Source organism: Triturus cristatus, chromosome 4_1 (genome assembly GCF_964204655.1).
Source record: "Triturus cristatus chromosome 4_1, aTriCri1.1, whole genome shotgun sequence".
In the NCBI taxonomy this organism is placed as follows: domain Eukaryota; kingdom Metazoa; phylum Chordata; class Amphibia; order Caudata; family Salamandridae; genus Triturus; species Triturus cristatus.
The window spans coordinates 230,140,296-230,154,707 of record NC_140585.1 but is presented as its reverse complement, the minus strand read 5'-3'; the positions used below and the strand labels follow the sequence as shown (position 1 = coordinate 230,154,707).

The window sequence follows — 14,412 nt, the reverse complement described above, 5'->3', positions numbered from 1 at the left end:
GAAAATCAAAAGACACCTCTAGGAAATCAATCCATTATCCCAAGTGAAAAGATTATTGGAGCAATCACTTCATTTGATCTTGAACAGGGTATCTCTGACGCAATGGATGAAAAGATCTTGAAAGAGTGGGCGAAGAAGGAAGGAAGAGAGGTTCGTAATCAGTTGCCCTACTTCCAAGGAGCTCTGTATATTCCCACTAAAGAGTTGCAGCAACAGATTATCGAGGAATGCCACAATGCAAAGTTGGCAGGACATAAGGGAGAGGCAAAGACCAGAGAACTGATCCAGCGACACTACTGGTGGCCTGAAATGTCGAAGAGTATTGAGCAATATGTTAAGACTTGCGAGATTTGTGCTCAGGGAAAATCCGAAAGGCAGGCCCCAAAAGGTTTACTTATGCCCTTACCCACTCCACCTTATCCTTGGCACACTGTTACATTAGACCTCATAACTGACTTACCCCTTAGTCAGGGCTACAATACCATCTTAGTAGTAGTAGATTCCCTTTCTAAAATGGCTCATTTTACAGCTTTAAAGGGAGTGCCAACAGCTAAGCAGTTGGCGACTCATTTTAGTGCTCAAATAGTGAGAATACATGGAATCCCTAAAATAGTAATCACAGATAGATGTCCACAGTTCATTTCCCACTTTTGGAAATCTGTCATGGAAGGGTTGGGTACAGAAGTCCGTTTTTCCACCAGTTACCACCCAGAAACTGACGGTCAAACCGTGAGGGTGAACCAGGAACTTGAACAGTATTTGAGATTGCTTCTTTTGAAACAAGAAGGAATTTGGTCGATCTATTTGTGGGCAGCAGAGTTCGCCCATAATAATGAAAAAAATGTTACAACTGGGTATTCCCCTTTCATTATGAATTATGGAAGACATCCCAACTCGACCCTCAGGCAAACCGAGATCTCAGTTCCGGCGGTGGAGGAGATCGTAACACAGTTAGATCAGGTACATAAGAGGGCAATTGAAAATCTTGAACTAGCTAAAGAAAAATATAAGAGTTATGCAGACAGAAAGAGACGAGTAGGCCCCTCATTGGAAATAGGAGACAGGGTTTGGTTAAGTACTAAGAATTTGAGATTGAAAGGTAATCGGAAGTTTCAACCGAGATTTATTGGTCCATATCTGGTAGAGGAGAAAATAAATCCGGTGACTTACCGAGTTCAATTGCCACCAAAGTTGAAAATACATCCAGTTTTCCACATATCCCTGTTGAAGAAGGCTCCAGAAAATCTACGAAAAAACCTGCCTCCAAGGCCTCTTCAGCTAGAGACTGGTACTGAATTTGAAGTCAAGGAAATTCTAGACTCCAAAATGCAAAAAGGGAAGTTATACTATTTGGTGGACTGGAAGGGTTATGGGCCCGAGGAAAGATCTTGGGAACGAGAGGAAGGTGTCCATGCTCCAAGATTAGTTAAGGCCTTTCACCTACGATCACCAACTAAACCCCAGAGGAGAGAACCTACCTTGTTGGAGGGTACTGTCAGGACCCCAAGATTACAGATAGGTTTAATTGCGCATCGAAGACTCAAAGTTTGTACACCCCGAGCAATGGAAGGTACGTGGGTGAAGCTGACTCGGAAATGGCGCCGGAAAAGGCCACCAGATCCGAGTAGCTGTTAGCGTTCTAGTGTTTGGCAGAGAACGCGCTGGAATCCTAGGTGAGGCTCGCACTGCTTAGGAACTGCGCACTTCACCAAGAATTCTAGAGAGTCAGGTGCGCACTTCAGGACCTCAAACTCAGTAAGTAGAATACCAAATTAAAATAGATAACACCTAGTTAAAAAGAAAGCAGAAGTTCTTAACAGATAAATGTAAATATATTGCAGGTGTGCAAAAAGAAAAAGAAACTGTGAACTAAGGCAGATACCAAGGAAGATAAAACATAGGAGAGTGAAAAGAAAAATAGGAAAGTAAGTAAGAAGCACAGAGAGAAAGATTCATATGAGGCAGATAAACCTTGGGTTCTAGCTATTTCCTTTTTAATTGCAGACGAAGAATATAGTTAAGAAATAAAAAGCACACACAGAAAAGAAATAAAAGAAATAGAAGAGAAGCTGAGTTCTGGAATTGGCATGGTAAAGAAATAAGGCAATAGTGGTTAAGAGATAAGAGAGGTTAAGGACTAAAAGTTTATGATAACGATAACTCTTGTCTACAGGTTACCTCTTCAGTAATAGAAGTCTGCTGGACGGACTCCTGAAGGAAGCCGCAGAACAGTCTCTTCTCTCTTTTGTTATTTTATCCAATTTCCCCCTTCCCCCAAGATAGCCACTCTAGAGACTTGTCACACTAAGCTCTGGATTGCTGTCGGGGTGGATTTGGGAACTAGCATCTCTGTTCCTGTGTAGTTGAGTACCGTAACTAGAGTCTGACAACCATTTTCTTTTGTAAACTGTGCAATATTTGGATGGCCGCCGACAATGTTCAATTTTCTGCATAGTTTGCCGGGACATAAGTACAACAAGCAGTCCCTGTCTTGGCACATACTCCTCCTTCCTTGGCCGTCATATGATCAAATACATATTGGTGCTGCATATCATCAGTCCGTGGCACGCAGCATTTCCTTTATTTCGTTAAATCAGTTTTTTGTGACATGTACAAAAAAACAGCTGGGTGTCATTGAACAATCTGTGCCCTTGGGGAACATCTTTCCAGGTAGCAGTGCCATAATATTCTGCAGCTCTTCCCCTCTGGTGATGGTGCAACAAGGTCATTGGATGGCTCATGGAGTGGTCATGTAATTTGGAAATATTTATTCCTGGAATGACCAAGACTGGTGTGTGCAAAGTAACCAAAGAACAGAGGTTGTTCCAGTTAGGTGGCTACGGGATGTATAGAAGTTTTCCGCACTTTCAATAATATGAGGCTGGAGGTACCCCTTGCATGTCGGTGTTATCTATTGTGGTGTTGCAGTTGATATTTTTCCCTAAATTGATGATGGCATCCCCTCTGAAACATAAAGAAACAGATATTTCTATATTCTCAGATATTGAGATTTCATGACAGTCCCGGAGCTTACTGCACCATCCACCCAAGTGTATCATGCAATATTATTGTCCCATATTCTGGCACACTTTCCTATTGCATCCTAATGCCAGTGCCATTCCATAGGGACATGGACCTACAAGAAAACTCAATATTGGAATGCCATTGATCATAATAGTCTATGAGGCTGGAGGTACCCCTTGCATGTCGGTGTTATCTATTGTGGTGTTGCAGTTGATATTTTTCCCTAAATTGATGATGTCATTCCCTCTGAAACATAAAGAAACAGATATTTCTATATTCTCAGATATTGAAATTTCATGACAGTCCCGGGGCTTACTGCACCATCCACCCAAGTGTATCATGCAATATTATTGTCCCATATTCTGGCACACTTTCCCATTGCATCCTAATGCCAGTGCCATTCCATAGGGACATGGACCTACAAGAAAACTCAATATTGGAATGCCATTGATCATGGGCATGAACTGATCCAATAACTTTGAGTGTGGGCCCATTGACACAATCCGGGGGCAAAGGGTTGACTAAATAATTATTGCACCGATTGGGCAGATGTGCCACTCCTAAAACGACTATGGGCCTTACTATTGAAAAGTATTGCATCGCTTGAGGAGAACAGTGATGCAACACTTTTCAGTGTGCCATCCTTGCGACACCATGGATGTGCCGTATTTACAGTACGGCGCTCCATGTTGCAAGGATTAACAGATACGTCAGGAATTGTGACGTATCTGCTGGCGCAAAAATGGCGCATTGCTGGAATGTGTCTGAAAACAGACGCAACTCTAGCAATGTGTCATTTCACAAGGGGCAAGCCCCACATGAAAACCCCTGCGTCACCCCTTACGTCTGCTTCAAGCAGTATTTGACACAGTGATGCCTTGGAAGTGCCTTGGAAGTGGCGCAGTGAAATCTCACAGATTTCACTGCGCCACTTCTACGAGGCTTTCCTGCATCGGACCGCCCACCCTACATACATTATACCTGTCGCAGGTATAAGGTAGCTCAGGGTATACAAAATGACACATCTGACAAGATGCGTCACTTTGTAAATAGGGCGCAATGCGGCGCATTGTTTACGATGCCGCAGCATCACTGAAAAGTGACGCAACTGCGGCGTAAGGGCCTCATAAATGAGGAACTAAGTCTAGAACCATTTCTATCTATTCTATTGTCTTGTGATGACCTACTTTCTGCAGTTGTGCTATTTATCCTTAATATCCTGCCTATCTGTGACGATATGTAATATGTCTACTAGGGAGTCGTGCTTTGTAGCATTAACTCTAAAATTTGCCACCATAACATGTGGGAATAAAAACGGATAGATTATTCGCAGAGTAAGCCTTTATATTTCTGAATTAACGAAGATAAAAAGTGATTTTGAATTAGGTTAGGTTTACAACACCCTACTTAAATATAGCGGTTCCGCAACAAGAAAGTTTAGCGGGATCTCATTAACAAGTGTGCCAACTGGGAGGAAACAGAAACAAGCGTCAATGTAAGGCAGAGTTATAAAACGCCTCAAAATGGCGCATGATGTACACAAATGGAAAAGCAATATACACAGACGCCATATATACATTGAGTGATTAGGTAAGTGAACTTAGCGTAGGTTCAATTTAGGACAGAGGGTTGGGCTCCTTCTTTTATTTATGTGTATTTACGAGTCAAGAGGAACATCGAGGTGGATACTACACCTATTTTCCTTTATTTATGCATCAACAGAAAACTGACCCATAGAGGTGAAGTGGATACCGTTTCCTTTTTCCGATTAATAAAGGATGGAGATTTATCTACCCTTTAAGAAGCAAGTCCTACATAATTATGAAGTAGGGATTACATTGACCAATAAGGTGGGGGATTTTATGTGATAAACTCCAAGTATATTATATCTTCTCCCACTTAAATAAGGTTTTTTGCCTTTTGTTATTTATAAATTCAATGAAAGTACATTCTTCGTGAGTGTGGACGAAAAAGTAAAGTGTCATGCGGGCATTTTAGTAAGCTTTTACTTGATAGAACGTGGAGACTAACTTATGAGACCAAGTGGTGAGTCCATAGGGGATAGAACTGTCCCCGTTTAAAAGTTATGAATAGACTTTGAGTGTTTGTGAATATGGGTTGGTCTAGAAGAGATTGACAGTTGGTGTTGTAAATGGACAGGAAAGAACGTGCCTACCATATGCAGGGGAGTTGATAAGGGTGGAGCTAAGTTGGGTTTCTATCCGGTGTGGTCCAATGGGTGGTTCTGAGAGGGATGAACATATATGTATTAAGCCCCGATTAACATTATGGTGCCACAACAGGATGAATGGTGGGGAATTTATAAAAATAATCATGATATAGAGTGCTTTGTATTTGGTTTTAATTTTATATTTATGAAGTGGTAATGTGTTTTTACAAAATTGGTAGTGTAAAGAATATAATATTAATATTTGTCAATGTTACATAGGTATTAACTGCAACAGTTTTTTTTTTAAATAGAGAGAAACAAGTCGGGTCTTGATAAAGGTGGCTTACATACGGTTTATCCCACCGAAACGCGTTGACGCATGGAATAAACTAAAATCTGGTGGACATACTGGCGTGCTTACTGAAAATTTCACATTAATCAGATATCTGTTATGATTAGTCAAACCGATTAGTCAATGAACACACGCCTAAGTGTCTTGTTGTATGTGCTTTATCTCCCTTTTTCTTCTCTATTCTCCTTTTAATATGAATGTGTAGTGTTTTTATATTGTGATTATGATATATATGTTGAAAATAATTGTCTAATGATTTGTTGCTCATAGAGTATAGTGGTGCATTATCTTATAAAATACAATTGATCGTGCTATTGGGTTTTAAGAATTTGATTGTAATTTTATGATGGTTTTTTAGTACTGTGAAGAAACAGTGTGGATCAAATCTGTTTTATGAAATACTCAATATTTTGATATTAAATATTGGTTTGTTTTGTGGCACCATAAGTGTACGCGGGGTTCAGATGAATATATGGCACTGGATTGAGATTGGAACTGTATGACTGGTAGTGTTTGATCAAGTTTGACATCAAAGGGAGCATTTATTGATTGTTAGTTCATACAGAGCCCTGTACCTTTGGTGTGAGGGGCCTTTCTCATAACATCACCCCCGCCCCACAGCTCTTTCCTGCACGTGCCGCACCTGAGTGTCTGAGTGTATACATGCATGTGACGGATCTATATGTTAAGTTCTGCATAGAATATATATGGATCTATCCAGCAAGAGCATTTACCACAAAATATCTTACCACTATAATTTATCAGAACTTGCTAGGTACACAAAGACAAAGGCAGCTAGTTTGCAACAATTAGGTAATAAATAACAGATTTACAATCACATTTGACATTTTTGTTAATGTCGTTCCACCAGAGTTTTTAAAAAAAAATTATAATGCCGCTCTCGAGGTTCTGCACTCCCAGGGGTCCCCATCTTTTCTGATCCTGTATCCTCTTATCGACCCTCCCGTTCCTTACGTTCAGCTGATCTCAATTTTACCATTGTCCCTCGGGTGAGAAGAGCAAGAACGGAAGGCTACTCTTTTCATGTCAAGGCCCCTGTTCTCTGGTGCTAGTCACCCCTTTTCATCAGAAACACTGAGAACCACCTGCATTTCAGGAAAACCCTGAAGATATGGCTTATTTCAATCAATCATGGAATTGTAAGCACGCTACTCAACCGTGAGGGTCTCAAGGCACTGAGGGGAGGGGGGGTCCACAGATCTGTTTAGCCGAAGAGCCAGGTCTTGAGGGTCTTCCTGAAGGTGATTATTCCCTCATTCTTCCCTTTGACAGGCCGGTAGATGAAGGTCAACCTTCCTCTAGGTCCAGCTCTGAGAAGCCCTGGTTTTAGAGCATCTGTGTGCTTTATAAACACTACGAAATAACATAACAGAAGTGGACTGTCAGGTTTGAGTCCTCATTACTCTGCCCTTCATTTCTCCACCACGGAAGCGTATAGTGAGCGAGGCGCCGCTGTCTGTTAATGTTTATATGCTTTTTACTTGATGGTCTGGGGAGATTGCGAGAGTTTTTTATAATTTTAAAGAACATCTTTTGAGCTCTGTATGTTTTTTTAATACATCTTTGTTCCTACCTGCTGCTGTTAACTTGAACTCTCCGGTCTGCCGTGGGATGCCCCATTTGTTGCGGAGAGAGTTGTTTTTTCTTGCCCCTGCTTCCGGCTGGCCGCCATTGTGGGAGGTTGACAGTCCAGCCTTTCTCTGGCATTTCCAGCCACTTACTTTAAATGGGATGGAAACCCAGGTGCGCAGCGGACGCATATAGTGAGTGAGGCGCCGCTGTCCGGTTAATGTTTATATGCTTCTTATTTGATAGTTTGGGGAGACTGCAAGAGTTTTTTATAATTTTAAAGAACACCTTTTAAGCTCTGTATTGTTTTTGATATATCTTTGTTCCTACCTGCTGTTAACTTGAACTCTCCCGTCTGCCGTGGGTTGCCCTGTTTGTTGCGGAGAGAGTTGTTTTTTCTTGCCTCTGCTTCTGGCTTACTGCCATTGAGGGAGGTTGACGTGCCAGCCTTTCTCTGCTTCTCTCTGGTATTTCCGGCCACTTGCTTTAAACGGGATGGAAACCAGGCGAGCCTCTGGCCCGCCAAAGGCAGGCCCATCTGCGCCCATCCATGCTCGGACAGCGCTCAGCGCCAGCCATTCTGCCGGATTTGAGCCAGATATCTCCCTCACGAAGCATAAACTTCCGTACACTAGGGACTCTATAATAGACTAGAAATTGTCAGGTAAGACCTGTCCTGGTATGTGTTTACACCCCTATTCAGCTCAGGGTACATCGCATTGCTCTCACTGTGGCCTTACTTTCCAGCACCTTTCATTGCCTACTGATATACCCACCATCTCCACCACTCCTACTAATGGGGAAGCACGACTTTCAATATCATGTGTATTTATTAATGCAAGGTTGTTACTTAATAATGCTATTGCATTCCGTGAGTTTTTAAAATCCGATCAAATCAAAATTGCCTTCATAATGGAAACATGGACAGATGCTTCCTCTAACGCTGATTTACTTCTGGTCATACCGGAAGGTTTTCAAATTCATAATGTTGACACAGTAGGAAGAAAAGGCAGTGGCATAGCTCTTATTCTCAAATCAAGCTTCAAATCATGTATCAAAGTGAATCTGGACAATCAGGATTGTGAAGCCTTGGACTTTAAAGTTGAATTGGATGGTCAATTCTCCTTCAGTGGTATTTTACTTTATCGACCACCTAGTCCTAAGGCCTCTTTTATTGACAATTTAGGTCTCCTCTTAGCTCCCAAAGCTGAACATTCTAATTTCTCCGTGTTAGGCGACTTCAATTTTCACTTGGAAAATGCCACCTACCCGGACACTGAAGTGCTTACTGAGATTATAATTTTTGGTTTATAAGGAACTGCAGTTATCAGATTAAATTACTCCAGTTTTAATCTTCATTCTATCTGGTCCACCGGCGTATGTACCACATACGAGACTATGCCTCTGGGTTGTTTGATTAAAAACATCTCAATTTATCTATTTTTCTTTCAGTCTGAAACCATTAAAAGAATCGACTTACTTCCAATTCAGAATTCCTGCTATTCTCAGTTTGTTATCACCGTTTCTGGAGTTATCCTACATCATTTACCGCCAACCCGCTTGCCAGGCAAGTAGTCTCCGTCCATCTTCGAACGCAAATCATTTTCCCCTTTTTCTTTTTGTATTAATATATTATATTTTGTATTTCCTTTAGTTGCCAATACATGTGTTTTTTCTATCTATATTTTTCTATTCAGTGCGTTGGCATTTTGGACTCATCCAGTATCGATCCTGTGTGTCCATTGCAACATTGCTGATGTACTATATGATTTAGCTCAGGTGAGTGTTGTATATATCCATTTACAGACTCACCCTTCCATAACTTTTGCTTTGTTTTAGCAGTCACTTTATGGCACCCAGGCGGGTCTTTGCTATTTGCCTTTTATCCCCAGCTGTCAGTCTATATGGTGAGGAGTGGTAAGAAATGTGCAGTTTTTCTTAATTCTCTTTTCTGCCAATTTACGTTTGACATTTTAAAAATAAGTATCTTGATCCATTAATTGGAAACCCTATCTGAGCGCTCTCAGTCCACACCATTTGTTCTAGATTGGGCAACAACGAATATCACTAGTGCATTGAATTCACAAATATATAATTGATGTACTGACTATAATATAGCAAAACAATTGTATAATTTATTAGTGAGATATCATGATTTTTTATATTTTCACAGGCCCCTCGGACAACAGAAACTTATAAAATTTACGCCCTGAAGAAGATGGCACCCACAATTTCGGGTGATTGCACCGAAACGCGCGTTGGCGTACCCTACTGTGTTTTTTTGGTTGTTTCCATCACTCCTAACAGTGTATATCAACTACTTGAGGAGAGTATCTCTGTGTATATATTCTTAATGTGGCGAAAATGAACATGTAGTATAATGATTGGCTGTGCAAGGTTGAATGTTATGTCTGGTTAGTATGAATGTGAAATGATTGTTTATATACCCCTCTGACCTTTCTGATGGGGCCTGTCTTGGTTTTTGTAAATATTCTTTCAAAGATCACATTGAATTGTGTTTGGAGATCCTGTTTCTAGTATATGTATCAACAGAATTATTAAATAAATACTATAACCTTCAATTGTATTGTTGGTGTGCTCTCTCTCAAATGGTCTAGCCAGAGCGACTCTGGGGGTCGTATATCAGTATGATTTAGTCTATTTATCATTATTCAGACAGGTAGAGCAAAACTTTCGTCTTTGTTACTGATCAGATGGCCAGCGTGGGATTATGTGAACTTGTAAAGGGTTCGACACATTATGCTGGACACTGTCTAGATGGGATTTTCTCTGACAACCCTCATCTAAGATAGACTAGTTCCCTGCGTATGATTTGGTCCGATCATAGGGCAATCCTCTTTGAAACCTTACTGCCTCTTAAGTCCTAAGGGAATCTTTTGTCAGTCATTCATGGAATAAACTACAAGCTAAATTGCTAAACCCTCTTCTTTTAGAAACGCTACCGCCTACGACCACCGACCCTGATCATGCAGCAGCCAACTACCACTTCTGGCTTGATTCAGCTGTGACGCACTTAGCCACTCCTAAAATAAATTGTCATTCCAGGTGCTCACCCTCTGAACCCTGGTATAATAATATTCTTACAGCTCAGAAACAAACATGCCGTAAACTGGAGAGGAAATGGAGACTTGAGGACAACTCACTCACTAAAATGGAATATAAATTATCCCTTCAAATGTATAAGAAACGTATCCTTAGGGAAAAGGCTTTCTACTCACAGAGAAAATCAGAGCGGCCAATAGATGCCCTAAAGCTTTATTTACCATAATAAAGAATTTGTCTAAACTGCCAGCTATGTCAGACACTAATGCCAGTCAGGAGTTTTGTAACTACCTGGCTGAATCCTTTCAGCACAAGGTTAAGTCTATTTTTGACACCTTTGTACTCCAGGACAACTGTTTGGCTCAGATTCCTGCCCAACTCAACAAGTTACAATCCACAGTAGAATTGGATACCCCAGTCCTCTCATCCTTTACTGCCTTGACTATCGAACAGACTACCAAAATCAGGTTCTCCCTCAGATCCCTGCCCCCCCAAAATTCTGCACTTGTCTCTGGAAATCATAGCTTTTTTCCCTTACGGCTATTTTTAACGCCATGTTTACCTCAGGGTGTTTTCTGTGGAGTGGAAGAATGCCTCCATACTTCCCCTACTTAAAAAAACTAATTTCGATGCTAAGGAGACCCTTAACTACAGACCTATTTCAAGACTCCCCTATCCTGCTAAAGTGATCGAGAAAGCCATTAACATTGAATTATCTTCCTTTGTTAATGATAATGCTATTCTGGATCCCTCCCAATTTGGATTTCGTGCTTACCATAGCACAGAGCTGGCCCTCATCACAGCTACTGAGGAGCTCAGACGCACTTTAGATGGTGGAGGGAGCGCTGCCCTGATCCTTTTGGACGTTTCAGCAGCTTTTGATACAGATGATCATGAGCTGCTGTTGGTCCATCTAGCTTCCACTGGCATCAGGGATAAGGCGCTGTCCGTGCTGGGCTCCTTTCTGTTTGAGCGGTTTCAGTTGGCTGCGCTGGGAAACTTTTTCACCCTCCTTTTCGTTGCCGTGTAGAGTTCCTCAGGGATCTTCCCTGCGCCTAACACTTTTTAATCTTTATGTTACTCCCCTGGCCAAATTGATAAAATGTTATGGCTTTGCCCTCGTGTAATATGCAGACAATACTCAGAATATTATCTCTGTGAGTAACTCATTCTGCCCCACAGCCATCAGTTTTCATGACTGTATGAGCAATATAGCCAATTGGATGACAGACAACTGTCTGAAGTAAAACTCATCCAAGACCCCTCATTCTGGACAGAAGGCTGGTGGCCGATCAAACTTGGTCCTTTACCTACACCAGTGCCTAAAGCTAAAAACTTAGGAGTCATCTCTGTCACTAAGCTGTCCTTTGAAGCGCAAACCAACTTCACCTCTGCCAGCTTTTTTATCCTTAAGATTTCAGGATGATACCTCCCTCAATACCTATGGATTTAAGGAAAACGGTAGGATCTGTACTGATATCATCTAGATTGGATTGGTGCAATGCTCCTTTTACCAGTGCCCCCAAACACAGCATCCAAAAGCTGCAGAAGGCTCAAAACGCAGCAGCAAGAGTACTCCTAGGATTCTCTAAATTTGATTCAGTTTCCACAGCTCTATCCCGTCTGCACTGGTTGCCAGTAGCCAAGCAGATTCAGTTTAAATCACTTTGCATTGCCTTTAAATCAATGAACAATTTGGGACCAACGCAGCTGGCAAACTTTCTTAAGCAATATATTCCATCAAGGTCCCTCAGGTCAGCCGAGCTTGGAAATGTTGCTGTTCCTAGAGCAAGTAGGGCTAGGTGGGGTGACAGGAGCTTCACTCCCACAACAGCTAAACTGTGGAACTCTCTGACAACCTCGCTTAAACAAGCATTTGCAATGCAATAGGTCTCGCATTTACACAAGTTTAAGCTATTGGCAATGTAAATGACAATGCCTTTTATTTATGTTCTGAAAACCAAAACATAAACAAAAGGCATTGCCATTTACAAGGCCAATAGCTCAAACGTGCGTAATTGTGAGACCTATTGCATTGCAAATGCTTGTTCACTATTTTTTGCAAACCAGTGCATTATGCAGAAGATGCTGGATTATGTAACAAGTGCAGCAAATATGTAATTTTGCAGAAAAATCCACAGCAGAAGAATTGCACAATTCTAGTGGTCCGGACAATAAGTTAATTAATTTAACAATTATCTTTAACTGAACATTTTTTCCTAGGTGGTGTTTTCCTCACTGCTCCATTTTTGAAGCTGCAATCTTATGAGTGGTGGAAGCAGTCACTGTAACAAGAAATTATGCCAGCAGTAGCATACATAAAAAGAAATTAATTCCACATGAAGGAAAGGGTGCAGTGCCACAGGCTGTTACTAGGGACACCTAGTAACAACCTGTGGTACTGCACCCTTTTCTTAAAATATAATGTAGGAATTCTAATACCATGAGGCTTAAAGAACTAGCGCAAGCTTTTTTTCCTTAAGAAGTGCAATTTCTGTTCTTATCTCAAAGGCTACAAAAGCCCTAAAACATGCACAGAAATGCTCACTCTTGTTCCTTAAGCCTTGTGGTAATGGAATTCCTACATTAGGTTTTAAGGAAAGGGTGCAGTACCACAGGCTGTTAATAGGTGTCCCTGGGACACCTAGTAGCAGCCTGTGGTACTACACCCTTTCCTTAAGACATAATATAGGAATGCCATTAGTATGAAATTTAAGAAACGAGCGTGAGCATTTAAATCTTTTTTAGCCTCTCCACTAAGAAAAGAAAAGATTTGCTAAGATTTTATGCTGTTTCGCGCCACTTCATCGCAAAATCTTTTTTTCTGAATTACTTTCTAGCGCTGAACTTGCTTACCGCTGGAAATAAATTGAAATTAACGCAAAGTAGCGCATAGGGCTGCTTTGCATTACTTAGTACCATGGATAGTGCATGGGCGTTCCCATGCAACCACCCAAGGTTTCTGACGCTAAACCCTATTTACTAAAGAAGGTAGACAGGGTTTAGCATCAGAAATCTGCACCCTTTTGAAGTAGGTGCAACAAAGGAGAAATGCTTTCATTTATCCTTCCTTTTATGACTTTGTATGTGTGATGCACTGTACAGAACACATACAAAGAGGGAAAAAGCTTAAAGTCAGTCTATGCATAGTATTTTGTACTGGAAGGTTATCCTTCCAGTAGAAAACCTATGCTAGACTCATGCAGACATGCTTGCACTATGACGCAAAGGTGTCCACGTACGAATGGCAGCTGATTTCAGCGCCGGTGCTAGGGCGAGGGGAGGAGAGTGCCACAAATCAGAAAATGTGGCTCCCTCCTGCGCTCTCCTTCTCACGCAGCGCAGCATGTGTGGCTGCTGCACTGCGCTACATGAATAAGTGGTAAATCTGGCCCTGGGACTGCATAAACTACAGGCTTATCGGTGGCCTCTCAATAATACGAAAAGGTCATACTATTATAGCAGGATAGCCACCTCTCTCACTATGATCAGCGAATCAAGCCCTAAGATTAGAAGAATAACTGAATCACACCTTAAAAGAGGGGGATGTACTAAAATTCCAGTTCATCATTTGTCAATCCTGCTTGGAAGGTCCAAATTGGTGGAATGCTACAGTTAAAGCATTGAAGGAATATTCCCATTCAGTGGTTTTCAGTTATGTTATCTTTACAAGATGCGAAATATATGTAAGCTGGGTCTGACAGTGTGTCTTGAGAGATGCTAGGCGGGTGACAGAGGAGATTCTGTGCCAGAGCGAGGGGGGGCGGGGTTCTCACCTTGCCATTGCCAGGGGTTTCCCCGAAAGGCAGACGACTGGGGAATCTATCATTTTGTGAACCCTGGAATGACCGCTCTTATTTCAGTGGGTCTGGTGAATTAATATGTCAATGTACGGACAGACGCGGACACCACGCTCGTGGGGCACGTTTCCTTGCATGGGTGGCCCACCGCTTAGAGCACTGGAAACCAGACCCATTAACCTTCAGTTTTCAAGCACTTTGTTGGGTTTACCACGTTCCCCCAGCCTGGTCCCTCGAGGAGTTAGCGTGTTCGCGATGGTACGAGGTTGTCCTTTTGGTATTTGTGCACTTAAAATGAGCCATTACAATACAATATGCAATTGTGCAATGGAAAGGGCGTCAGTAGACTGACTAGAGAAATTCATCCCTTTTCAAAGCTGTCTAATATTTAAAAAAAAAAAAAAAGACATGTA

At 41.6% G+C, this 14,412-nt stretch overlaps 1 long non-coding RNA gene across 1 annotated transcript; it reads left to right on the top strand.

Annotated features, from left to right (window-relative positions):
• Positions 1 to 6,790: 6,790 nt before the first annotated feature.
• Positions 6,791 to 9,602, top strand: LOC146854159 (uncharacterized). The gene is made up of 4 exons (XR_014980740.1): positions 6,791 to 7,800; positions 8,589 to 8,703; positions 8,834 to 8,915; positions 9,310 to 9,602. It is a non-coding gene; the product is annotated as an uncharacterized LOC146854159 (long non-coding RNA).
• The last annotated feature ends 4,810 nt before the right edge of the window (positions 9,603 to 14,412 follow it).